Genomic DNA, 27,681 nt, shown 5'->3' with positions numbered 1-27,681 from the left:
TTGAGGGACCTAATATGTAAAACAGACATTTGCCTATATACGTACATGTGTGTGCATACAAATGTTTGTACCACATGCATTGTATATGCACACAAGCATACAAATCTATATGTACATGTTGTACACATTAACATATTTATATGCAAATCATTCATATCTATATTATTGCATTAAAATATGTATTATTGCATGTGTTGCATTATATGCATACGTGTATACACATATGATCATCCATATGGATGTATATTGTGTGTGCCTATATGTGTATTGCACATATGTTTGCACAGTCACACATATATGTATATTGCATTATGCTTGCGTGTGCACATATATATGAATATTAGTTATTATTACTATTATTTTATACATATACAAATACTTATTTGAGAAGGAAAGAGAACATTCTCCCAATGAAAGGGATAAAGAAAGGTTTCCCTAGAAGATGGTTCATAGCCAAACCTTGAAGGAAACTAGGAATTTGAAAAGAAGATAAGGCAGGAGTCCAGTTCTGGGAGACTAAGTTACAGAGTTGGGAAATGGAGTTCAGGGTCTGGAGAACAGCAAATATGTTGGTCTCCCTGAAACAGAAAATATAAGGGAAGTAATGTGTCATCAACCTGGAAAACTGGACTGTGGCCAGAATGATCAAATGCATGAGCCAACTTTTTAAAAGAAATGGTTAAGGATTCTCAAGAAACTACAAACTAAAGCTTAGAGTTAGAATGTTGCCTGTTTCATCTTTACAAAATACATTCTTTAAAATAGGAAAGTGAATATTTCTTCCATGCTACCCTCTCTCCACTACTTTGGCTTGTGTCTTCCTCTCTGCATCCCCCCAAAAAATTATTCACACCCTACAGGAAGAAGAAGGAGAGGGGGCACTTCAAAAGGAGTTATATACTTTTGTACTTTTTTCAAACTACAGAATATAAGATTCATATGAAAATGACTTGAACAATTTCTAGAGCAAAGAGCTTTAACAATGTTGCTATGAAGAAAAAAGCTTAGGTGTTAGAAGAGAAAATAAATAGGTTTAATAATCAGCTTAAAATAAATGTTCTGAATTGGTCTGTATGATAATAATGCCAAAATAATTAATTTGGCCCTGGCCCTCTCATTTGTCAATAAGAGTGGGTTGGTAGAGGTTTAAGGCTGTGGGAAAACTGTAAAAGATGTGCCCTGTCATCATTTTAAAGTTCAGGGCTCTCTTTGCTGTCTCCCTGGCGGATTCAAAGCAAAATACCTTCTAATTCAGTAGAGAACTAAGAAATCTTATGCTTCTGCACAACCTGCTCCCAACATATGAGACATGAGAACTGACTTTGACTGAAGGGACTATTCCCCATTTTTTCTTTTTTTTTCTGGTCTTCAGATGATTTATAAAGAAAAAAACCCACTTATATCACTAATTGATGTTTGGTTTTAATATTATTTTCCCTAGTTAAATGTAAAACAATTTTTACATTTGTTTTTAAAACTTTGAGTTCCAGATTCCCTCCCTTCCTATTTCCTCCCCCAATGAGAAGATACATGTGAAGTCATGTAATATGTTATTAATTGATGTTAAAGGATTGCGGGGATTATGGATGGAATTCCAAGACTTGGGTGAAGATCAAGAAGACCAAAGTTCCTTAATGTTAGTTCCAAGGTAGCTGATTATTCATATGATGGTTTAGAGTAAATTTCTTAAAATAGTAATAACTGTATTGGAATACTGCACTAGGTACAATGAGTCACTAAAAATAATTTAGAAGATAACTCCATGGCTTCAGGTTATTTCCAATCTAATAAATGATAAAGAAATACATGAAAGGGATATAGAGTTTTTAGACAGATATAGCCAGAAAATGGATGCACTTGCAAACTGTCAGACATATCAGTTGTCTAGAATCTCTGAACTTTATGGATCACTAGAAGGGAGGGGGAAATGTACAGGACTGGGGAAGGGAAAAGAAAAAGGCAAGATGAATCTCTCTCTTGCTTAGTTCTTCATCCAATGATATAGAAGTTACACATAGCCACACTTCAGATAGCTCTTACATTCCCAGGTGGCCAGACTTTGAGAGGGCTAAGGGTACAGCTTGCAAGTCAGCCAGAATTTCAACCCACTTAGAAGACTGAACCTAAAGTACTGACTTAATCCTTCATGGCCACTTCAAACACTAACCCAGTCCTGAGAGAGTTGTAATATCATTTTAAACCTCTCTATGCCCGAGCTAACCAATTAATAAAAGCTTTGTTTTAGAAGATTTATTTTTAAGTCATTGTTATACTTAAATATTTGAACTGATAGTAGGGACTAGAGTAAGGAGAAATGGTGTGACTAAAAAGATCAAATTTCTACTCTGCTTCTACTTATACCCACCTACTCCTGGCCTCAAGTGCCATTGATGGAAGCAATGGGAAACAAGATGTCCCCAAAGGAAAAATTCTTTTTTTAGTTTATTTTTCTTTCATTAAATATTCCTCAATTACAGGTAAAAAGTAGCAATATTTTTTGTTTTGAATTCCACATTTTTGTGGAATTTTTTGTCCCTTTTGACCCTTCCCCTTCCTTGAAAAGTCAAGCTATTTATATGCAATTTATATCAAAGTTCATGGAAACCATATTTCCATATTAGCTATATTGCAAAAGAAAACATAAAATAAAATAATAAAAAGTAAAGCAAAAATATGCTTCAATCTGTATTCAGAATTCATTAGGTCTTTATGTAGAGATGAATAGTATTTTTCATCATGGATCCTTTAGAATTGCCTTGACTCATTGTCTTGATCAGAATAACTAAGTTTTCCTCAATTGACTATCATTACAACATTGTTTTTACTGGGTACAATGTTCTGGTTTGACTCACGTAATTTTGCAAGAGTCCATAAAAATCTTTCCAGGTTTTTCTTGAAATCATCTTGCTAATCATTATTTATAGCACAATAGTAATTCCATCACAATTATATACCACTAGTTCAGCCATTTCCCACTTTATGGGAATCCCTTCAATTTTCATTTCATTGCTACCACCCCAAAAAACCTACTATAAATATTTCTGTACAAATAATTCCTTTGCTCTTTTCTTTGACCTCTTTATAATACAGTCCTAGTAGTGGTATTGTTGGATCAAAAGGTATGACAGTTTTATAGCTTTTTGAGAATAGTTCAGATTTTTTTCTAGAATAGTTGAAATAGTTCACAACTCCATCAACAATGCATTAGTTTCTCAATTTTTCCAAATCCCTCCAGCATTTGTCATTTTCCTTTTCTTTCATGTTAGTTAGTCTGATAGTTGTGAAGAGGTACCTCAGTTGTTTTCATTTTAATTTCTTTATTTAGAGCATTTTTATGTGACTCTAGATATCTCTGCTTTCTTCTTCTGAAAACTTTCTTTTACTTTCCTTTGATCATTCATCAACTGGGAATGGCTCTGATTTTTATAAATTTGGTTCAGTTCCCTGAAAGGAAAATTCTTATGATGCGAGGTTACTAGCAAATTTTCTGGGAATAATTGGTCATTGTTCTTCCCTCAGTCTCCCAAAAACAAAAATTGCATTTTAACTCAGAGACCACAGGGGAAATGACCAAATGGCAAATAATTTCAGATCATGCCATCCTGAAAGTTATGGGATTGGTGAATCTCTGAATCAAAAGAAATCTTAGAGTTCATTTGCTCCATCTCCCTCTTTAAGAAACCTCCTTAAGAAACTCAGAAAACTATAGTCTAATGGGCTAAAGTATATTACTTCTCATGTTCACTAAATCATACAATCTACTTAGACTTGTCACAATCACCAATCTGTGAGTGATTTTTTTTCAAATGGGCCATTTGAATCCTGGGAAATATTTGATCCTTTAAAGAGCAAAGCATAAATTTTACCCTACCATCACTTAGGAAAACTCATTTCCATCCTTAAAATAGCATGTGATTGCACTTGAAACTGGGTCCCAAAATGTTTAAAGATCATGTTAGCATCAATCAAACATTTTCTCATTCTCCAGAGAAGCTTTATAGGGCAAAATAATAAAATTTGGAGATTATAAATGATCTCAGAGATCATTCAGCCCAACCTTCCACTTTTACTAATAAAAAAAAAAATTCAGCATAAGGAAGCAACATCATAGCAGGTCACATGTAGGCAGCTTATAGGTAAAATTATACTCAATATAATTTGCTCAAAATAAATAATATACTCAATATAAATTGCTTGAACATTCCCTACACCCTAGTACAGGGAATGTTCAAGCAATTAAGAACTTGAATGATCCATAATTTTTCAGACTCAGAAGGTTCTCTTACAGTGGTGTAAGGCAAAGGAAACATGGAGTCAGGCATTGCACCTTTATTCAACCAATCACACAATACTCTAATATGCATTCTGTTTAAGTGAACAAAATTAACCTTGTCTCTGGATAAATATTAAGCCTAAACCCCAACAGATGCCCTGGGAACTGTAAACAGACATGTCTAAAAGACAAAATATTGGAGTATAAAATAGAGCTGCAGATAAGTTTTCCTTTGCACTTTACTCTTCAGAAATTTAGTATCCATAAATTTCACAGTCCCAAAGTGAGTCTACTTCCCAGAGCTCCAGTCTGGCACAGTGAATATGCTGCTGGACCTGAAGTGAGGAGGATGTACATTTAAAACCTGTCTTTGAGACTTATTAGCTGAATAAGCATAAGCAAGAACCTTAGTCTCTACTGCCTTAAAACGAGTATAATCATATCTTCAATATTTATTTTTCACAGAGTTGTTGTGAGGATCAAATGAGATAATAGATCTAAAGCACTATGCAAACTTAAAAGCACAATACAGATGTTAGCAGTTATTACTAAGGAATAAGACTGAGCAAAGGTTTAGTTTGTTTTCCTAGTATTGGATATGAAAAAAACGATCAACTGAAATGGGACCTAGGTACTTTAAAGAACTATTCAACCACCCAAAAAAGTTGCCTAATCAAAAATTTCTTATATTTGTATGGAAGTTTTGAGTGCTCAAAGCATCTCCATCATAGTGAAAAGAGCAACAAAATGTAAGTAAGGAGATCAGGTTTTCATCTTGGCTCTTGGGCTAATTCATTGTGTGAACAAGTTGCTTTAGCCTCCCTGGCTTTCTAAATCTGAAAAAAGGAACTAGCCCTTGCCAAATTTTTTCTCTATTCCTTACATTCTGTGAATCGATTCATCTGAACATCCCCTTGAAGTAGGTAATGCTAGAAAATGAAGCCCCAAAAGTTTAAGTATTTTTTTTATGCTGAGGCAATTGGGGTAAGTGACTTTCCCAGGGTCACACAACTAGGAAGTGTTAAGTGTCTAAATCCAGATTTGAACTCAGGTCCTCCTGACTTCAGGGCTGGTGCTCTATCCACCGCACCATCCAGCTGCCCCAGTTTAAGTGATTTTGGCAAGTCCACCTGGATCAGATGGCAGAACTGATAGGAGGATAACATAGCAGTCAAAGGAAAAAGGCAGAGAAGGCTTCTGGTCTCCCCCACTCATCACCAAACACCTCACCATCAATTTGAGAGAAGGTGATTTTTAAAGAAAAGAAGGGAGGGGGGCCCAAAAGACCTGAAAAATCCTTTCTGGTTGATGTTATGCATGGAAAAACCTTCTCCATGACAAATGAATGCTGACCCTGGTTGATTACACAAAGGACCAAGTCAGTGATACTCTTTCGAGAAAAGGATCTTAGAAAAATACAAAGCTCTTTGTGAGCAAACAGGAAGAAATTCATCCTTGCTGAAGTGCTTTATCACTGTTGCTGTTATTAGCTCAAACAGAACAGTTTCACTGGCTACTGCTTGACCAAAATACTAAACAATTTTCAGGATTTTTATCTTTTCTTTCCTAAAACTGTCCATCATCCATAGGAATTTTGCTGTTGCTTTTGTTAATTAATCATTTCTGACTTTTTCTGACCTTATTTGGGATTTATCTTGGCAAAGACACTACAGTATTTTGCCATTTTCTTCTCCCACTCCTTTTACAAATGAGGAATGAGACAAATAGAGTTAAGTGACTTGCCCAGGATCACCCAGCCAGTAATTGGTCTGAAGCCCAACTTTAACTCACATCTTCCTTTACTCCAAGGCCAGTACTCTAGTCACTTTGCTACTTAAGCAGCTCAGAAGGCTGCTTATAAGCCAAGAGCACAAGTCTTTTCATAGAGTGTGGAGAAAACATTACTAAACCAATACAAAAATTTTCTGAGCTTGACTATGCATAATTGTCACCAATATTTTGTTTTTCTTTTTCCCCCCTATGGGAAGAAGGTTTGGGGAAAAGGAGCTAGGAAGGAGAAAAATGTTTATTAACTTAAAAGAAAAAAAAATTTAAAGAAAAACCACGTACATCCCATTTCACAGAAGAAACAAGAAGTAGAAACTAAAATAACTTGCCCCAGATTCCGCAAGATCCAGATCTTTGTAGCTTTCATCAAGAGGAAAATGGAGACAATTATAAGATAATTCAATCCAAAACTGTTTTTTTTTTTTTGCCTAATTTGATTTCTCAAGATGATTGCTTCTCTCTAATTCCATTAGATTTGGTTATAGAGACCCAACCAGACTGTGTGAGTTTGGGTGAGTCACTAGAATCATTCTCCACTTCTGATTTCCCACTAGAAAATTAGAGATAATGACACAGACCTTCCTTTTGGGGTTACAATTGATTTTAATTCATTTTCAGGACCAGAAAGCAATAAAGAAAAGAATAATAATAACAAAAGTCCCTACTCACTAAAGCTGACTTTGAAAAGTACAATTTTGTTTTATTGTTTTTGGATAATCTCAAAAAGATGATTTTGTCTAATGAAAATTAAGTCCATTCTTTATAAATCAAAATACAAAGGAATTAAAAAAAAATAAGTTAGAAAAGTGGGTAGGGCTCTTTCTATTAGTACCTGAAAACCTTCCAGAGCTGCAAAACAGGAGCTGGCTTGGAAGATGACTATTAGATCACAACCTCGGTCCTAGGACTCAATTTCTCACAGTTTTGTTCCTTAGAATTCAAATATTTGTCTCCCCCACCTCTATTCTCTCCCTACTACACATACAAACACATGCACACACATACACAATCAGACTTGCAGTCATTTTGCTGTATTTTCATTCTGACTTAATTAACATTGGACCTATTTTGATATGGGGAGATTTTTGTCTACAATTAACACCCAGTCTCTGATTTTAGATGCTGCTAAACGTTGCCACATCTATTAAAAAAATAGATAATCTGTTAATATGTATAACACCTTAAAAGCAAGCCTCAGTTTCAGACAAGGGACATTGTTAACTCATTCTAGTTTAAATAAATCATGAAAAAGAATGTTTCTACTGCCTTCACCCCAAAAAGTTTGCTTTCAGAAAACAAAGATAATTACTGACTGTACATAGTAGTCCAATGACCTCTATGGGTATCTGATGAATTAAATATGTCCATAGCATTTGTTAAAAGGTGGTTCAAAGGATATAATACTGGATGTAAACCCCTGGACCTAAATCCTAACTGCAATTGCCTCCCTGTGTGAATTTTGAACCTCAGTTCTCTTACCTGTTCAATGAAGAATTGGCCCACATGACCCTAAGGTCTCTTGTAGAACAAAGGTTATGATTCTTAGTACAGAGGATTGTGCTAAACTCTGGGAGGATGTAAAGAACAATACCCTGGTCCCTTCCCCAAAGGAAATGAGAGTTTAGCTAAGGAGATAAGTAGACCTGAAAATATGGCTAGCAATAGAGGACAATATATACTAAATGTATCACTATTTAGTGATATCAATATCAAGTAATAACTCCTTGTGACAAGTAATATCAATAAGATCTATGAGAAAAGGGAGGGATCTGAGTAGAATGATTTGGTTTTTGTCCAGACATATACAATTTCATTGGTTTAGGGAATACTTAGTGAGGAAACTCCCTCATTGTTAGGCAATCAGAGAGGTAGCTGCGGAAAAGGTAGTATTATTACAGGATCACACAGTCTGTATGATAAAAGGTTAGTTCCCGATGTACTGTGTCAGGCAATCAGGGATAAATACTATACAAAAGAAACACTAGATATGAGTACCTGCTTTCTGTGTAATCCTATAAAATGGGGAAGATGGAAGCATCCATTGCCTAATGTAATCTCCCTGCTAACCTTGACTTCTTGGCTTTTTTAAATTTAATTTTTTTAAATAATAGCTTTTTATTTTCAAATATACAAAGATAGTTTTCAACATTCACTCTTGCAAAATCTTATATTCCAAATTTTTCTTCTTCCCTTCTCCATCCCTCCACCAGAAAGTAAGGAATCCAATATATGTTAAACACGTGCAATTCTTCTATATATATTTCTATATTTATCATGCTCTACAAGAAAAATCAGGTCAAAAAGAAAAAAATGAGGAAAAATAAGCAAACAACAACAAAAATGGTGAAAATGCTATGTTGTAATCTACATTCAGTCCCCAGAGCCCTCCTTCTGGATGCAGATGGTCCTCTCCATCACAAGTCTATTAGAATTGGCCTAAATCACCTCGTTGTTGAAAAGAGCCATGTCCATCAGAGTTGATTATCATATAGTATTGTTGCTGAAGTATATAATGATCTCCTGTTTCTGCTCATTTCACTCAGCATCAGTTCATGTAAATCTCTCCAAGCCTCTCTGAAATCATCCTGCTGGTCATTTCTTAAAGAACAATAGTATTGCAGAATATTCATATACCACAATTTATTCAGCCATTCTCCAACTGATGGGCATGCACTCAGTTTCCAGTTTCTTACCTCTATAAAAAGGGCTGCCACAAACATTTTTGCATCTTGGTTTTTTTTTAAAACAGCTCAAATCCTACTTTTTGTAGGAGACCTCTCCTAGTCCTCTGAGCTCTGCTGCCTTTCCTTGTGAAATTATATTATATCTACTTGGTATCTATCTTGTTAATAGCTATTCATGTATGTATTGTTTCTCCCATGAGAAATCAAGCTCCTTGAGGGCTGGGAATGTTTTTAACATTTTATTTCTATTCCCAGAGTTTAATATGTAATTTGGTACATAGTAAGTGCTTAATAATGCTTGTTGACTCTTCAAATGATTGAGACAGAACAAACACAAAAATCTATATAGAAATGGGAAATAAAATTTTTTCACTATAATAATAGTGACCAGGATTTAGAGGATTTACAATTTGTAAAGTGCTTTCCTCACAGCAATCCCAGGAGGTGCTAAATTATCTAAAATGTAGGAAATGTCAGGAATGGATAGGTGGGTGAGGGGAAAGTTGATGTATAGTCTTGAGCTTTGTCTCCCAAAGCTGCTACAGATAACAGTGATTAGATTGTGGCAGATGGAACTAATTTGAAAGACCCGGAAGGAGGTGAGTCTTGAATGAGCTGGAGGAAAAAAGAGATTCATTTGGGCAAAGTGGAGAGGATGTCCCAGGCCAGACTGGGTGTGATTATGACATGTGTGACAGTACACATGGTAAACCTGAGAAGTACTCACTCATTTAGGGCCAGCCATCTCTCCCACTCATTCTCCCTTACCCGGAGTGTCCTTATTAATTCCCCCTGCCAAATCTGGTCTCTCAGTCTTTCCAACTTACTTCCTTCTTTGGCCCCATGCTTGGGATCTCTAATTTAAAAAAAAAAAGTCTGTTTCTCTATCCAGACAGTCTATTCCATTCTAATATAATTAATGCACGTGAATCTGACTTAAGTGTTTCCAAAAGAATGCTGTGATGTTAATTCATAAGGTAAGGAAAATAAGCATTGTACTTATTTATGTAGCTATAAATAAGAGCTAAAAACTCCTGAAAGTTTCTAGATCCCTTTTTATTTAAATGTTCCTCATTTGTATGCAGCCAATTTACAAAAACCCACACACCAATCTGTAACGCACCTGGTATTGTGAGAAATCACCAGTTCCATAGTACCACCTTGTCACAATGGAAACTACACAAAGTCTTCTTCAACAAAGCATCCACTCACCTCTGATCTTTGCAATTTAAGCCCTCCAGACAGGACCCTGAGCACAGGAGCTTCTGAAAACATCCAGCATTTAGGAGAGTTTCTATGTGATGCTGTGAATGCTTAGCAGCCATCCATGCTAGGACAGGCTCTCCCAGGGAAGATTCATTTCACAAAAGATATAGTTCTAGTGATCTTCCTCATGGATTTGTCTTCTCAATATGCCTAAAGCTGTTTTTGTCACTGGAAATTCAAAAGGTAGAGCATGGATGAAAGAAATTCCTCATCATCCAGTCATATAGGACTGACCTGTAGCAATCTCCAGAGAAGTTTTGAATCCCTAGAATCTTTCTAGGTTCAGTTTTAGCTCAAACAACACCTTCTCTTCTCAGTTCCTTGTTTGTTAATGTCCTCCTCCCACTATTACTTTGGGTATATCTTGGATTTGCTTTCCTGTGTACATTGATAAACAAAACATTTTCTCTGCAAGCTCCTTAGGAGTCCATACTATTTTATTTTTGGTTTTATATTTCCAGCATCATGTCTGGCACATAGTAGGCACTTAGTACATTTTTTTGCCAGACCTCTGATTTTCATCGATTGTTTACAAGGAATTCCTTGTTAGGAAATTGTTTCTTCCAAAGTAGATCAGCACCTGCCTTGCTACTTTCAAACTTGGAGAGTTTGAGTAGCATACTTAGAGATTAGACAACTTGCCCAGAGTCATAAAGCCATTATGTGTCCAAGACCGGTCTTAAAACCTGGTGTTCTTATCCATTAGCTGAAACTGCCTCTCAATAACTGCTTATTGAATTTAATCAAAATGAATAATTAATTGGATTATCTTTATCAGGCTGGGTGTGACTTCCAAAATTCTGCTAAGATCTCCTTCTCAGTTTGATATTGGGGAAAGAGACCTATTCCCACTGAGATCATATAACATACAATAACTTTATAGGAATTAGGCAAACTGCTTACAGAGGAAAGAGCAGGCTTCTCCTGTTCCCTGTTGTTCAGAGGCAGTTGATCTCCTTCTGTTACAGGAAAAGAAGATAGAGAGAGCTGATTCAACTTACAAAGGGTAAAAATAGCTAAGTGGACAGCTTGAGTGAAACTTAGCAGTTCACCTGTTTTTCCCATTATCGATTGCACAAGAGTGTGTATTGAGGACTGCAAAGCTAGGAGAACCATTATAAAACCAAGCCTCTGTACAAAAACAGACCATGTGAAATTGAGAATTGCTGAGGAGCTCACTGGGATTGAAAATAGACAGCTGCCTTTCTGCTCTTGCCTTTGAACTTCTGCCAAGGGAGCAATAGCAAACAGGAAGTCTCAAGAGCACTAGTGACATGTCAAAGAAGGAACCCAGAACCATTTGCCATTAACAGAATGCCATGAGATCTCATCTAATTAGGAAAGTCTTGATTTGGTCTGTCCCTTTTATGCCTCCCAAAATCCAGGGGCATCTCCTAGATGGGAAAAAGATAGTGATGAATGTATTGACTTGGTCACTTGACATGGAGGAAAATTGGAAGAGAGCCATTTAGTAACAGGGAAGACTTTGGGTCCCATTCAAGCACCCATCCGACATCCCTCATTCCTGAGTTTGGAAGGGACCATTGAGGCCCCTAGTTTGGTTCATTCAAGATAAGCTTCAACACCTGGAATATATGATAAAGAGGAGCTAAGGAACAGATTTTGTGGGGCATATTTCCCTTTAAAATTGGTATTCAGAGGATTTACATTTCTTATGATACACAGGAAGCTCACAGCATTAAAAATCAATGCCAAGGGCAAAAGGGCTTTAGGACAACCAAACAGAATTAAACTCCTATGTGTATTTTTAAAAGTGAAAAAGAAAGATTGATAGGGAATAGAAAAACATGACCTAATTTGCCCATCCTTAAACATCAGTGGATGAATATATTATGTTGACAAATAGTTCTAACTAAAGATGAGCCCAGCAGAAAGCAAGTACAAGTGCTGTGTTCTTCTCCCACCCTTATTCTGAGGGGGCAGATGCAAACTGTGACATGCATGGGAGGCCCTTACGGCACATGTGCTCTAAAAATAGCATGTTTACTTCATCTCCATGGGATCTGCTTCCCAGGCCTATGGATCCATGGGGTCTTGCCTCACAACCAGGGATGGGGAGGGGGAGAGAGTTTGGGGCTAGCCCCACATTTGAGCCAATTACTAGTAAACTTAGAGTGAATACTCAGAGAATCCAGGCTCTCTACTGGCCAATCTTGTCCAAGAAAGGGGGGGGGGGGTCTTGTTTTAGAACCGAACTCCAAACTTTTGATCTTGAAACTCTGCTTGGCTTTGGGCAAAACATAAACTCAAAAGCTGTAACAGGCTTTTTTTATTTTATTCCCCTGGCAGTTCCAGAATAAGGACAGGAATTATTTTCAAATGAGAATCTTTACTGCATAGCATAGCCTTCCAAAATTAAGCAGAAACACATGGCAGTTCTTATTAAATTTCCCTTGGAAAACAATGGTTTAAATTATGGGTGGAAAATGTTTGATAAAACTTTGAAATGTGAAACCTGAACTTTTAAAAAAAATTTCATTCTAGAGGGTTTTTTTAAAAAGCAGTTTTACAGGGTTCTTCTCACCCTGGTATTATTAATATCCTATTTCTGCTCATATATTTTTTAAAAAATTAAATTCTCTGAGATTTGCAATAGAAACGACAATTTCCAAAGCAGAAAATCGGGTGCTAAGGGGTCTCTTCAGCTACAAAGAGAGAAAAAAAATTAGATTCCTCAATTAGAGATTTCCTCTCGTCAAGAATGTTTTAAGGAAATAATGTAAAAGGCAGAACCTAATTGTGTCACAATCTGTGCTTGATTTCGTAGAGTAATTAGCAGAAAACAGAAGCCATCTAACAAGGTGCGTCGCACTTATGGGAACTTGCCGTTGGCTGATGAAATGCAGGCCTGCCATAATTAGAGAGATCACTATTTCACTATGAGGGAAGTGAGTGTATATAATTCTTCAGTCCTAAACCATAGTCTTCTAATACTTAGTTTAACCTGTGCAGGAAATTAGACAAGCAGAGGATCTTGGCAAAAATAGCAGTATCTTTTGGGAGCCACCAAATGGAAATGGATCAATTAATTCTACCTTTCCTTCAGTGCCCAACTCAATAGATCCACTGAGAAGTCTTTTCTGATAGCACCATTGACAATAATTCTCTCTCACCTCTGAATTGCTATGGTATTTTTTTATCCTCACTTGAGACCTTCCATTTATTACTGGGTATTATCATTTATCTTATCACAGTACATAATCATCATAATTAAACTGTGAACTATGTTTGAAATAGTCTTATATTTTACTGTTTCTTTTGGTGTTCCAAAAGTAGTGGATCAAATATATTATGTACTTAATAAACATATTGATTGATTGAATTGTAATATGGCCACTTTAAACCTTTACTTAAAGAGGGATTTTAACTTCCTTGCACCTCAGTTTCATTTGCAAAATGAATTAGACCAGATGGACTTAGGAAGTTCTTTCAGTTCTAGATCTCTGACTCTATGATAATATGGTTCTCTGTTGTCAGTATTATAACAGTAAGATCTCTTCTAACATCACCCTGGGGAATAAGAGGTGTCCAGGAAAGGTACTATGGTATAATGCAAAGAATATTGATAGGAATCAGGAGAACTGGGTTCTAGACTTGACTTTACTTCTAAATACCTATGTGACCTTTGGCAAATACTTCCCTGTGCCAGTTTCCTTAGCTGCATTTTGAAGGAGTTGAATTCAGTGATCTTTTTTGGTAACTTTCAACTCGAATGTTTTATAGGCCTATGAGGCAGTTTTCTGGTGAATAGCCCCAAACTATTTCCATTCCTATTCATGTCCCTGCAAGAGAGTTGATGAGTAACAGTAGGTAGAGGTTGGGAAGCCAGACCATGTTGTCTGGCATGAATGTTGAATACCATTGGAAAGGTTCAGTTTTATAGTGAAATAAAAAAGGAGACCAGGGACCAGTAATCCCAGTTCTGCTTCTGTCAATGGTTTATTCTCTAATTTTTGTAAAATCTCATTAACCCCTCTGTCCTTCAATGGCCTGACCTAATTTTGAGCTTCTTCCATCAAAGAGGAGAGGCATTTCTGTTCAGGATTATTCTTGGCACTCATATTACCCCCTCAGAGTTTCATGCTGCCTCTGTAATTTTTTTAAGTATTAAGAGTCATTGTAGGAAAATAAGAACATCATTCATGAAACTTTGTTTAAATAACTAAATTCCAATCTGGACTGATTTCTTTTAATTTATCAAAAATTTCCTTTCAAAAATCCAAAATCCCATGTGAATCACTTTGTCCAAAGCTTCTGTATTGGAGCCTTCATTCCCTCTACCTCAAGAAACATTCACCTTGTTTTCTTGGTGAGAGGAATAACCTTGACCACATATACTCTTACTTAATGGTGTCATTTGAGGAGGTACAGAAAGTATTCCCCTGCTTCCAATTTTTCTCTTTCACTTGCTTATCTCTGAGATTGCAGTTTCACCCCTAAATATTCATTAATTTAAATAAGGCATGTTCCTTCATTAAAGTATAATATCCTAGCTGAGGTAATGTGACGCCATCTCTGTTACTTAAACTTTAGATAATGAACAAGTTTGTCATCTTTATCAACGTGCTAACTAGATGAGAACAGTCATTGCAGAATGAAAAACAGGCAGAGAAAAAGGTATAGCTCTGATAACTTGTGGAAGCTGTCACAGTCAAAGACCCTGAGCAATTAAGGGTCAATATGAAGAGAAAGGGCAACTCCTCTCCAAAAGCAGAGGACAATGAAAGTGAGGGAGGGAAAAGAATGCTAAATTCAGAAGCAAAAGATCTGCCTTCAGCTACACCTATTAACTGTATGACCCTGGGCAAATCATTTATCTCTACGTCTCATCTTCCTGACCTGGACTTGATAACTAATATTCTATCCTCTCTCCCCTCCATTGAAGAGTCACTTTGCTCTAAATCTATGATGTTATGAAAAACTTTGCTCATGTCATAATTTTGCCTAGGGCTAGCCCTAGAGTTTGCTACTTCCATTTTCAAATAAAAACAATCATGGGGGAAAAAATCCATAAGAAGGTATTCAAGTTTTTATTATGGATCCCAGATGACTTCATTATGACCCATTAAATCCCAACAATAGAAAAACCTGGTTCCTGGTTTTAAATGGATAAATAAGATTAAGCCCATGTCATTTGAATCTCCATTGATCCCTATTAGATAGGAGAAGATAGATAAGATCCCATAGTACAAAATCAAATTATATACAGTTGCAATTGTTAGGGGACTGCAAGATCTGGGACTAACTATCCTTAGCAGACAGAGCCAACTCTTAGGTCAAATAACACAATAAATTACTCCCATCAGTTTTCTAACTCTTCCTACACATATATTTGTGCACAGGTGAAATTATCTTTAAAAGAATAAGTACAAATTCAAAAGGGGTTAAATTATATCCTTAGAAATATACATTCTAAATCATATTAATAGAAAGTCCATGATCAAAATATAGAAGGTCCTAGATAGACTACAGCTGGAGTGCTAAGCTCAGTTCTAGGTTCCACATTTTAGTAAGGATACTGCCAAGCCAGTACACATCTGGAAAAGATAGAGTAAGATGCTGAGATGACTTGAATACTGGTAGTGTTAAGACAGTGGAAAAAACTAAGCTGATTTAACTTGGAGTAAAGACAAGTGGATGGGTTGGAAGGTCTAATACTAATTGAATGCTAGACTATAAGTTCCATGAAGGCAGGAATGGGACTTCACCTAAACTTCTATCTCCCCCATAGCCTAGTAAAGTGCTCAGTTTATACCAGGGACTTAATAAACATTTGTTGAATTAAATTTCAAGGCCTGCCATGTGGAAGAGAGAGAAGATTTATTTTGCTTGGCACTAGCGAGCAAAATTTGGCACAAAAAGCAGAAGTTGCAGAGAGGAAGATTGTGTCTCAATATATAGAAAAATTTCTTCTTATTAGAGTTGTATATACAAAAACAGAATAGGCTGCCTCGGGAGATAGAAGATTTCCTTTTACTGTTGAACCTTCTGGTGAAGTTTGAAACATCATTTGTCAAGGGGATAGCACACAGGATTACTATTCAGTCACCATTTGGACTGGATATCTAAGACACCTCCTTCAGATTGGGATTACACGATTGTCCCAGTTATCATTGTGATCCTCTCAGTTCTTCATTCCATACTTATAGCCAGTGTTTGGAGTCTAAAAATGAAAGAGAAATTAAAAAATCATGGGAAACTCACATGGACAGGAGGGACAAGGAGAAGAGAAAATAAGTTGCAGAAGTCAAAGTATGAGGGTAGCTTTGATTATCAAAAAAAAAAACAAAGAAAGGAAACAGAAAGGATGTAAGAAAGAAATGATTCTTTGAAGGAAGCTGATCCAGTGAAGGATAAAAGGAAGATGGCTTTGGAAGACATGAGAAATGAAGGAAAGAGTTCTTCATGATACATCGACTGGAATTCAGAAGCAATTTACAGAATCCAACATAAACTTAGGAACCATCTGAACTGAGCTGTTCATCAAGGCCAAGTTTGATTGGTATGTGATTTGGTAATAGGATAAAAATTTAGACAGATCTTCATTGCTCTTTCAATTCCAGGGCTGTCTCACGACACTGCTTTTTGAGTAGGAAGGTTTCTGGAACTCTGTAGTATATACTTGTGCTTGAACCCCAGCCAGCTCCTATTCTTCAAGTACAGAGGCCTTTCATACTCAGAAAAAGGCTCCTGTTCCCATATATATTCTTTCATCCAAATTTTAGGCATTTATTAAGTAGCCAGTGCTGGCACATGCCCTGCATGAAGCGAGACAAAGCTCTGTGTAGTTTTTAAAGGACAATTTATAGCTCTATCGCAATGGGAAACAGACAGACTTTCCCATGAATGCAGAACAGAAATTACTGAAGGATAGCTGACTTAAGTTTGGTATATGCCTCATTTTAGTTTGCAGCGTTCCCTTGGCTCCACTTTTCCCTTTAGTATTTTCTTCTAACTCTCTGGCATAAGAAACATGGGTCAAAACTTTCAGTAAGTCTGCTTCCAACCTTGACAAATAGGGTTGTTTAGTATTTCTGGTTACAGGAGCCAAGCTTGGTCCCTGCCTCATCACTCCCTTCCCAGTCACCCCCTAAGTTTCTAAGTAAGCTCATGTCACCAAGCTGCAAATCATTCTGAGGAAGGAGATAAAATCCAGATCCACTTAGGCTTGTTATGAGGACCAGCATTTAGGGGCAGAAAAAATTTTATGGTTATAAGATTGAGAATCTTTGAAGTTCAGATTTTCAAAGGGAAACCTAGCAGCTGTGCATGCAAAAGGCTGGGTTTGCTATAGCAAGTGTTGGTGCAGGTGCACTCCCTTGAACAAGGGTACATCCTAAGCAGAGGTAAGTCAAGGAGCAAGGGATGGATCCAGAAATCAATGAAGACCAAGTAATTCTGCCATCCACGCAGCCGTCTAACTGGAACACATGCCCATGTATCTCTCACGATGCAGAAATCATTTAAAAAACTGAAAGAATTCAAGAATTCTACTCAAATACAGGTTGAGGCATAATATGTCCATAATTATCTGGTATTCTACCTTATGAGTTAAGAGTTAAGTCTGACCTGTGACTCAGTCTAATAACAGCCAGTACTTTTCCAACTGCAAAAAAAAAAAAAAAAAAAAAAAAAAACTTGTCATTTTGATGCATTGGGATCAATGCTTGTAGTCTTAACAAATAGTAGGAAGAGCAGAGATCTTGGAATCAAGCCCTTGGGGTTCACATCCTTGAGTTCAAACCCGTATTCAAACACTAGCTTTATAATAAATCCCAACCTCTCTAAGCCTCTGTTCCCCTGTTTATAAAATAGACACAAAAATACTCAGGCAACTTACTTCACAGCATTGAGAGGCTGTTTATTGTTTATTTATTTTTATTTTATTTATTTATAAACAATAAACTTTTCTATAATGCATCAGCAATTAAGTGATAAAATGAATAGAAGCTGAAGCTGAAGTCAGGAAGAACTGAGTTTTAATGTTATCTCACTTACCATCTGTGTGAGCTTAGACAAGTCACTCTACTTCTGTTTGTTTCATTTATAAAATAAGGATAATAATAGCAGCACTCACCTCTCACAGGGTTATAGTAAACAACAAATTTATAAAGCATTTTGCAAACTTTAAAACACTATATAAATATTAACAATTCTATAAATGTGAGCTATTATTATTTATAGTATGATGATATTTTAATTATTGTCGCTAATCCTTTATAAGAAAGATATTTCCCTGGTGACTTTAGCCATATGAAATTGAAAGGATTTTGTTGGACAAAATCAATACAACTAGGATGAAAAAGAAGTAGTCAACTGGATAATAAAATCTTTGCATCAAATGTCTTTGCTAACGATCTGAAAAGTTATATAGGAAACTAAGACAAATATAAGACCAAGAACATTATATACACAGGACCTGTACCAGGTATGTCCTAGTATAGTAGAGTATGCATTATTATTAGCCAGAAAAAGGACAAAGGGTTATTCTTTCCACAGAGCAGAGCCCATGCTCTAAGAATGCCTAAGAATAATAGCTATTACCCTCTGAAAAAGTAGTGAAATATAAACAAACAATTCTCAAAAGAAGAGTTGAAAAGTATTAATAACTCTAGGAAAGAATATCATAAATCACTAATAATAAGGAAAATCAAATCAAAACAACGCTGAGATTTTGTCTTGTAACCAGCAAATTAACAAAAATGACAAAAGATGGGAATACTCAATGTTGGAAGGTTATGGAAACCCAGTCTCACTAATTCAGAGTTGGTAAAGCTGTGAACTAGTGCAATCATTTGTCACAAGGGATGGATCTTTGGGACTCAAAGAGAAGAAGGTTATATTAGAAAATTAGAAAATACATTAGAAAATTAGAAAATAAAATCAAAATATATCAAACAAGAAAGATATTTCTTTTTTAAATATTTGTTTCAATCTTTAATGGAATTTATTATGACCTTAGGCAACTTTTGCCCCCATTAGAACCCATCTTCCTTTTCAAATGGAAAAATTAGGTTGTCCTTCATTTACAAAGGTGAGGTTAATGGGGCATATACCCTTGGAGGGTTTGGTTTGATTTGATTTTTCCAGGAATAACTGTGTGAATGAGTTTTCATTGACAGAGTGAAGTAAAAAGAATACTAAGCCTTGGATCTATATACTTGGGTTAGAAATAGGTACAACACTTTCTATAGACATTCACCTCGCTTCCTTGAATTCCATTTTCCTTACCTGTAAAATGAGGCTAATAATACATGTACTACTACCTTTCTCAGAGTTTTAGGAAAAGTATTCTGCAAACCTTAAAACAAAATATAGTTATGAGCTACTTTTTATTAGTCCAGCTGTACTATCTCTCAAAAGGCTCATGAAATGCTTCTGCAAATGGGCAAGCCATGGTCAGAGAACTGAGTCAGGATGCTTAGCCCACAAAGATGAATTCAGGACTTTAACAATGCTATCACAATAGACTATACCAAGGACAGAGGCAGCAGCTAAGAAAGATGTAAACAAGCATTTTAAAGTACCCACTATAGACCAAGACTGGGGTAAGCATTTTATTTCAATTGATCCTCACATCAACCCCGAAAAGTTGGAGAAACCAGATTCAATTAAAAAGTTCACTTTATTGCTAGCTTTCTTTTATTTGAGAACATGTACATTCCCCTACTGTACTCCTGAGGATAGAAATTATTTAACTGTAGCTGGGTCTTTACAGGATATGGAATAGATTGTTTTCAGGTAGATTCAAGATAACCAATGACCCAAGTATCAGAGCACGATGATGGGGATGAAACAGTTCAAATGATTTTTTTCCAGCTGTTTCTATTGTCTTAACAAACAAAAATGTGATCTGAACAATTTCTTATCAATTTGAAGCTACAATGACAAAAACAAAATGAATCTACTGTGAAGACACAACTGTCTTAGGTAATCTCTCCTTAAGGCTATTTTTCGAAGATTAGAAATTCCTTTTTGGCCAGAGATACTAACATTTAGAACTGGCAAAAAGAGCTTTGAGGTAAAACAGTCCAAACTCCTCATTTTCTTATGGCTCAAGAAAGAAAAATATCCTCACTGAGGTCACCTGGGTAATAAGGAAAAACCTGGAATTTGAAACCAACCTCTAAATTGAATACTCTTTCTACTCTACCATGGATCCATTTCACATTTTTTATTAGAGAGTAGCTTCATCAGTGCAGCATAATGTACTTAGATACTTCAGACCTCAATGACATCTTGACTTTTAATCAAATTCAAACTCAGGCGAAATCAGTTTTTCTTCAACCCTTCCAATTCCCCAATTTTATCCTTCTCCCATTATTTTGTTGCTCACCCCAAGTAACCATTGACCATATGCCTTTCTTTCACTTTCAAATTCCTGTCTGCCCTTTCTGACAATACCACATATTTCAAATCTCTCTCCAATTTCTTATCAATCTCCTTCTATCCAAATGTGGGGTTTTTTGGCATCTCTTTTTTGGCATACTCTTTCTGGCGGAGTAGGTCTAGGAAAAGTCAGAAAATTTGGGTTTGAGCCCTAGCTATGCCATTAATTTACCAAAAACTTTCATCTTTTCCTTTTTGGGCTTGTCTCCTTATCCATAAAGTAAGAGGATTTGAATAAATGATTTCTGTAATCTAGTGACCTTAAAAATCTATCAATCGAAAAGCATTTCTCTTTTTCTTCCTCCTCTTCCTCATTTTGCTCCTCCTGCTCTTTCTTCTGTTATTCCCCCCTTCTCCTCCTTTCATCTCTTACGCCCTGCCTGCTCTATTACCATTCTGAAGAAACCTCTGTTCTGAAATTCTCCTCTACTGTTGGAGATTTCTTCCCTGGGACTCCCATTTTAAGAAAAATTCCATTCATGCTTTACCTCATCCATGTTTGTCTCCAAACTCCTTTGCCTCCTTTTTCCCTTTCCCTTTCTCTTCCTGGCTTTCTAACTCCCTCAAGTGTATTGTCTTCTTCCTCGCCCCAGTAGAATAAAATTTACTTGAGTACAGAGAACACTTTGTATTTGTCTTCCCAGCACTTAGCACAGGGTCTGGTACATAGTAAACATTTAATAAAAGCTCTATCTCCATCCTCCTATGTACAGATCATTGTTTTAGATGCTTACAGCACAAAGACAAAAATGAAAAATCCCTCCCCTTAAGGAACTTACACTCTATTCTACTGATCTTTGCTAAAGTATTAGTGTCTTGGTCTTTATTTCTCTCAGAGTTGTTTTCAATGAACTCAGTGCATCAATGTCAAGAAATCTATTTCTAACAATAGGAATTCTAGCACTCTGATGGATGTGGTGAAAGGATGATTTGGAGCAGAAGATCTTTCAGACAACTCTCAAATCATAGGACCTAATAACAACCTACTACGTAAAGTCAGAGTACCAGAGTTACAGTAATGATTTCTAGTACCAGAGTTAGCCAAAAGTGACAAAAAAAAAGGACCCTCTGCAGACTGCATGCCTTAATGTTTGATAACAGATAACATTTTATTAAATGTAAGGCACAAAATCCAATTAAGTCACAAAGCCAGTGTTTACTAGCCTCAAGTGGAATCATCTATGACATGTGGAAAATAGATACATGGAAATAACATAACTTTATATAAGTCCTCTATCTTCTATTTAGTACCTAAGTCAAGTCAACAAGTATTTATTAAGCATATATTATGTCCTAGGTATTGTGCTAAGCCTTGGGGGGATAAAAAGAAAAGCAAAAAAAAATCCCTGTTTACAAGAAGTTCTAATGGGAAATAGAGGGAAGAGGAGGGGGAGAACAACAAGCAAGTCACATAATTACTTGCTTGTAAAGTGAGATGATGGGATAAAACGATTTCTAGATCTAAAATTTTAAAAGAATGAAAAGATTATTTTCTACACAAAATAGATAAAAATAAGATGCCCCAAATCCTGAATCAGTCTTTTTAACAATTCTATTATGGTTCAATCAAGAAAACATCTAACTGAGCCCAGGAAATTGGGTTATTATTATTAACTTATTATTAACTCACTGTGTGATTCTGAGTCAGTTTTATGGGATATAAGGAGAATCCTACTCACTCATCTGGATGTAAGGAGAATCCTTCTTACTTCACAAATTAAAACATTGAAGGCCAGTTTTAGTATTGGAAAGTACCTTAAAAACCTATACATCTTATCATTGAAAAAATTGAGGCCCCAAAAGATCTATAACTTGTGTAAGATCATACAAGTAGGCAGAGGAAAACCGAGATTTGAAACTTGGTTTTCTGATTCCATCATGCAGCTATCTTTCTACTGTATCATGATAACTCCTAAGGTCCCTTTTAATGATTACATTCAGTTAAACTTGACATACTTCCACTATGTGGATAGGTCATGAGTAGAGATATTCCTCAATTTAAATACAGTTTTCTTCTAGTTAGTAAGGCAGGAGAAAAGTTGAGAGTGAATGGAAAGCCTGCCATCAGAAGTCCAGGTGGATAGGTCATAGATTATTTTTAAAAGGAAATGGGCAATGCAAAGGGCCCATTTTAGCAGCCGTCTGGCATCCTGTCCCACAGTCTGAGCTGAATTTGAGTTGAATTTCATGCTTTGGGGCAGAAATTCATACCAGGGAAAAAAATGCTCCTTGATGCATTTTTAGCACACTTGGTCAGAGCCAAGAATTTGTTCAGAATCTCATATTTACTTCACATTCAAATGAATTGACCCTTCTCTTGATATCCTATGAAAGATTAAAGGAGGGACAGCTCTGCTTCTGTCAGTCAGGCAGCCAGTCAGTAAACAGTGATTGAGCACCCACAGGGTGTTGAGCACCCGAGCGGCTTGCCAATGTATCTGGAGCAGAAGAAGGTGGTTTTCTTTTTGGCTGGCAGCATGTACTTCTGTGAGTGAGTGAGTGAGAAGGGTTGTCATGTACGGCTCGGTGCCAGTCTAGTGAGCCAGGACAAATGGTCTAGGGATTGGAGCTAATATGCTGTGATATACATACATAATCTACTCACCCACATATGTATATATAAAATATTTGTGTTATCATATATACATACACATTCACATATATCATATATCTACATATATATATATACATATAAATCATCTGTGTGTATCATATATACATCTATAAATACACATGTATGTATTACTATATACACATATGTGTCTAAATACATTACGTAGGCATATTATTGGTAAGTGTTGAATCATTTGGCAACCTCCAGAGCATGGCATTTTTGGTTTCATATGAATGTAATAAGCAACAAAGCGTGCCCTTTGTTTGGTATAGCCCAAGAGTAAGAACAGCTAGATGCCCAAAATCAGAAGATTCATGGAATCTAAGTTCTAAGGAAACTTAGAAATTATCCAGTACCATTTACTGCACAGATGAAGCAGCTGAGGTCCAGAGAAGACCACTGTACTATAGAAACATGTCATATCAGAGTTGGGAGGGACCTCAGAAGTTACCCAATCCAATTCATATCCATTGATAACTGTTTGTTATACCATCTCCACCAAGAAGTCATCCAGAACACCTAAAAGTCTCCAGTGATAGGGAGTTCATCACATTACAGGGCATTCCTTCCTCCTTAAAATTATTAGGCTTTTCATTATGTCAACTCAAAATCTATCCCTCTGCAACTTTCACTCGTTGCTCCTAGCTCTGACATATGTTGGGGGAAAAAAGTCCCATATCTTTTCCACATGGCAGTCCCTTAAATATTTAGGATCACTTTTATGATCCCCTCCCTTATATCTTCTCTTATATGAACCAAAATTATACTCAGTTCCCAGAATGGATCCTTCTGAGAATTCTGGGTTTTTTTTCTATGAATGTTCTCCAACCTGTCAATATATTTCCTAAAATGTAACACTAGGACCTAAACTCAACATTATATGTCTTGTCTGACTATGGCAAGAGAGAGACATACTATATAATTTCTCTCATTTTGTTCACATTGTTTCTGTGATTATTGTCACATAGTTGACTTATATTGGCCCAACAATTAGCTAACACTTCTAAGTTGGTTTATTGTTTTTTTTTAAATATGAACTCTCTAAGCATACTTTCTTCACTTATACTTCTGAAGTTGGTTTTCTTTTTGGATCCAAGAATAGGACTTTACATTTATTTCTATTAAATTTCATCTTATTGGGTTTAGTCCGTTAATCCAAAATATCAAGATCTTTTGGAATCTTTATTCCGTTGTTCAATGTGTTAGCTATCCATCTCTTGTCAATTGAAAATTTAATCAAAATTCTATCTATACCTTCATCCAATTAATTTATTTTGAAATGGAATTTAATGGAACCGTGTATATATATATATATATATATATATATATATAGATATATAGATCCCTAGGGCACAAGAATCCATATCATATAGTAAAAAGAATACTGAGTTTTGTGTCAGAAGATCTGCCTCTTTACTCTGTGAGACATTGGGCAAATCACCTCATTAGACCTCAATTTCATCATCTACAAAATGAAGGTATCTAAAATGTATTCTATCTTCTAGTACTAATTGCCCATAATAATAAGATTATCACCACATTAGATGGATCTTTACATTGATCATGACTCTCTGAGTTCAACTCTATCAGCCATTCTATAGTCTTCTACAAGAAACCTTTTCTAATCTACCCCTCAAGTACTAATCCTTTCCACGCTAATCCCTTTCATTTAATTACCATATATTTAAAGTGCTGTATCTGGCACACTATAGGTGATTAATAAGTTTGTTGCAGTGGATCAGTCCTTTTTTTGTTATGTTCCACTCTTCATGATCCCATTTGGGGTTTTCTTGGCAGTGATACTGGAGTGGTTTACCATTTCCATCTCCAACTCATTTTATAGATGAGGAAACTGAGGTAAACAGGTAAGTGACTTGCTAAGGATTACACAGCCAGGAAGTATCTGAGATCAGATTTGAACTTACAAGGAGTCTTTCTGATTCTATGCCTAGCACACTATACACTGTGCTATCTAACTAACCTGATTGACAAGTTCTTTTTGACTTTTAAAATTCATTCTGTATGTATTTATTTGATATGTACTTATATATTGCAGGCTTTGTCCTTTATAAAATATAAATCCTTACTCTTTGAGAATAGGTATGTTTCAATCCCATTTTTTTTGTATTTCCCAGCAATATTCTGTGCCTTGTACAAAGTAGGTGAGTAGTAAATACATGCTTATTGATTGATTGACTGATATCATATCCTTTGCTCTTATCCACAAAAATACTTTGTTCTTAACATGAGGTCCATAAACTTGTCTTTTAAACATTTTTGATAGCTATATTTCAATAAAATTGGTTTGTTTTATCATCCTATATATTTTATTTATGCATTTAAAAGCACTGTACTGAAACAAGGTCCATTAGAATTCATCAGAATGCCTGAGTGACCCATGACACAAAATAGGTGAAAAACTTCTGTTCTAATCATTTTCTGAAATTCAAATATATGATATTCCTCTGATTTATCAGTGAATTAAGCCTGTCAAAAAAGGAAAATGGAGTCAGTGAGGTATGACCTGCTCTGTATGATAAGGCACCAACTTTATATGATCATTTCTCTTTTTGATGTGTCCCCAGAAACCATCTCAACTCTGGGAATACTTCAATAGTCAAACATTCAGTGGGTCATCATCATTAAATCATTGGTGAATATGACAATTCATTTATGCCTTATTATTCTGTATGACTCTTATCCAAATTCACCCTATAACTCCCATGTTAGAGAATGTTAAAAGATAGCAAAAAACTGGACATATTAATTGCTATCTTTTAACATTCCACTGTAACACTCAGCCTGTTTTATCAATATGCTATAACTTGTTCTGACTAATTTATCAGCCTAGTTCTTTTTTCTGATCATACATCTCTTGACTAATTTATTTCAGACCACTTTCCATAGTTAATATACTGCAGTCTCCTTTGGATCACCTGCAATTTTGTTCCTTTGGATATGTTACTTCATGACCCATAGCTATATAGCACCACTAGAACAATATTAGTATTGAAAGTACACCGTTTGGGGTGGGGGTGGGGGCGTAGGGCATTATTTACCTGTTTTGATCAGAAAACAGCTTGGGATCACTGAAAGAGCTCCACAGTTTTCCAAATATAATTTCACCTGTTCCCTTCCTCCTACTCAATTCTTGGCTCAGTGTATTATCCATCTGCAGTGCCTATACAAGATATATACTGATGTACTAGAGCAAAGGGCTGCTTCTGCAACTCTATCATGGCCAACATAATGGGCATTTTTTGCTTTTTCCTTTGTGGATGTTGGGACCTACTCATTGGACGAGGTCATAGATCTTATGGTAGCAACTCTATAATAACACTACAGTTTTACCTGGTTTCTTTACAACATCTGAAAGCATCAGACCAAATGGCATCTCAATTGTTTTCCAGTTTTACTGTGATCTTATAATTTAAAGAATTTTCCCCCTTTTGAAAATTTATCTATTTCTAATCTTTTAGGACCTTTCCTCTTCTCTACAACTTTTCCCAGATCATTAATAGTCATTCAATAATCAATCCACAATTTATTTCACTTCACTTATATTCCTATATCCTTATGAGTTAAGTTTAATGAGAATAGTTAGGTTCTCTCCTCCTAGGAGGGAGGGAGGGAGGGAGGGAGGGAAAGAGGGAGAGAGGGAGGGAGGGATTCAATTCTCTTGAATCCCAGCAAAGGACTTTTTCTATCACACCAAGCTGACAGACACTTCCAGTTTAAATATATGTGTTAAATTTATATATTAGTCATTCAACCTATGCAGTTATGTTCTGCGGACTTCTGGTTCTTTGTAAATTCCTTGGCATCCTTTTTAGAATCACATCTCAGAGAAGTACTTGATTCCTAGACTATGTGTCCAAACTGGATCTAGGATAAGGAAATTCAATGGCCATATTTCTTCTTATTTTTCTAAATGAAATATGAATCAATATCTAACAATAGACTAACCACTCCACAAATCTAGAAACAAATCTTCTGAAACTATGTGCTATTTCCTATCAGGACCCACATTTTCTGGGCTAATTAAAAAGAGTGTTGTATTGACAAAAGATCATTTTAAAATGACACTGATAGTGTTTAGACATTGTCATAACATCAGCCGGCAGATCTCTAATTTGCAAATTTTGCTAAAGCTTTGCCAATTAAAACCCCTTCAAGGCTCTCTCAAATGCTGCCAATGATGGTTGATAGACCACATGGTAATGCCATGATCACATTAAAATCTCACCCTGTTGCATGTCCCTTAAGGTTTGAGACAGAGATGAGGGCAGACATATCTACAAAGCTCAGGCCATTCAGTCAATCACGCCAGATTGCAAAAGAGTCTGTGTGTGTGTGTGTGTGTGTGTGTGTGTGTGTGTGTGTATGTGTGTGTGTATTGAGGAGGGAGAGAAAAATTAGGGATAATCTTGGGACTTTATATGGCACTGCTAAAGCATAGTGTAATAACTGTAGAGATTTCTGAGAAATTCAGGAATTCTCATCACATAAGTTTTCTTTTGCTTCTGATTACAAACATCACTTCTTTGTATAAATTTTTGAAGTGGGAGGTGACAAAAGAAAGTAGAGGGGGAACATTGTAAACTGCTTACATTTCACTAAAATAATAAACAGAGAGGTTGACAATA

Source organism: Sarcophilus harrisii, chromosome 1 (assembly GCF_902635505.1).
Source record: "Sarcophilus harrisii chromosome 1, mSarHar1.11, whole genome shotgun sequence".
Classification (NCBI taxonomy): Eukaryota; Metazoa; Chordata; class Mammalia; order Dasyuromorphia; family Dasyuridae; genus Sarcophilus; species Sarcophilus harrisii.
Note: the sequence above shows the minus strand (reverse complement) of the source record.